This window comes from Octopus bimaculoides, chromosome 30 (genome assembly GCF_001194135.2).
Source record: "Octopus bimaculoides isolate UCB-OBI-ISO-001 chromosome 30, ASM119413v2, whole genome shotgun sequence".
NCBI lineage: Eukaryota > Metazoa > Mollusca > Cephalopoda > Octopoda > Octopodidae > Octopus > Octopus bimaculoides.
The window spans coordinates 9,947,533-9,949,117 of NC_069010.1; positions in this window are offsets into that span (position 1 = coordinate 9,947,533).

Genomic DNA, 1,585 nt, shown 5'->3' on the forward strand with positions numbered 1-1,585 from the left:
GTTCAATAATTAGCATTCTAATACGTTTCCCGCCATTGTCACCAAGTGAGTTTATGGCACTTCCGGTGAGATGGTGGTTATCTCAGCACACACGCACATACACACACATAGATTCACTCACATACACACACACACTCACATACACACATACAAATACACATAGCAAACACAGAGAAATACACAGATATAGATACACACACACACACACACACACACACACACACACACACACACACACATAGTTGCAATTACACATACATACATAGACACAGATCAACTCACACACACACACACACACATATAGAAACACATACACCCACAAACAAACTCATACATACACATACACACATACATATACATATCTATGCATATATGTCCGCATACACAGACGTACACATATACGCATACATACACACAAATATACCACATACAAATACCTGCCCACACACACATACACACACACACACACACATATATATACATAGATACACACACATACACACATAAATACGTACACACGTATACATATACACACTCACATACACTTATAAACATTGAGATACACATACACACACACACACACATACACGCACATACACACATATGTATACACACACACATATGTATACACACACATACACACCCACATTACACATATACACTGAAATATACCGGTAATGGTTGTGCTTGCCTTGGTGATAACAGTTGTGCAGTGGTTGAAATGGTAGTGTTGAGGTGATGGAATCTGGTATGCTTTCCCCACTCTCGGGAAAGCATGGGTGGGGTGTGAGTTAGGCTGCGGGTGGGGGTACAGGTAGAGGTATGTGGCTAATGAAGTCCATTACTTGATTGTTTTTTCTTTTGCCCTTTCCGTTTCTTTATATACCCATGTGTATAATTGTGCGGTAACCTAACGAACAGACTATTCTCACAACATTTCATGGAAGGTTTATATACACACGAATACAGGCGTGGTCATGGCTGTGTGCTTAAGACGTTCGCTTTGCAATCCTGTGGTTTCGGCGGGTTCAGTCTCATTGCGTTGAAACTCAGAAAAGTGTCTTCTATGGCCTTGCTCCGACCAAAGCCTTGTTACTGGATTTGATGGACGGAAATTGAAGGAAGCCCGTCGTATGTAAATATCTCTGTGTGTGTGTCCACCGAAAGATTCACAACTAGAGTCGACTAATTTGATTAAAATGCTTCGAGTCAGTGCCCCAGTATGGCCGCAGTTTAAACGATTGAAACTAGTTCAACAAGCTAGGCGCGAGAGTGGCTGTGTGATAAGTAGCTTGCTTACCAACCACATGGTTCCGGGTTCATTCCCACTGCGTGGCACCTTGGGCAAGTGTCTTCTACTATAGCCTCGGGCCGACCAAAGCCTTGTGAGTGGATTTGGTAGACGGAAACTGAAAGAAGCCCGTCATATATATATGTATATTTAGTATATTTATATGTGTGTTTATGTGTCTGTGTTTGTCCCCTCCCCAACATCGCTTGACAACCGATGCTGGTGTGTTTACGTCCCCGTAACTTAGCGGTTCGGCAAAAGAGACCGATATAATAAGTACTAGGCTTCCAAAGA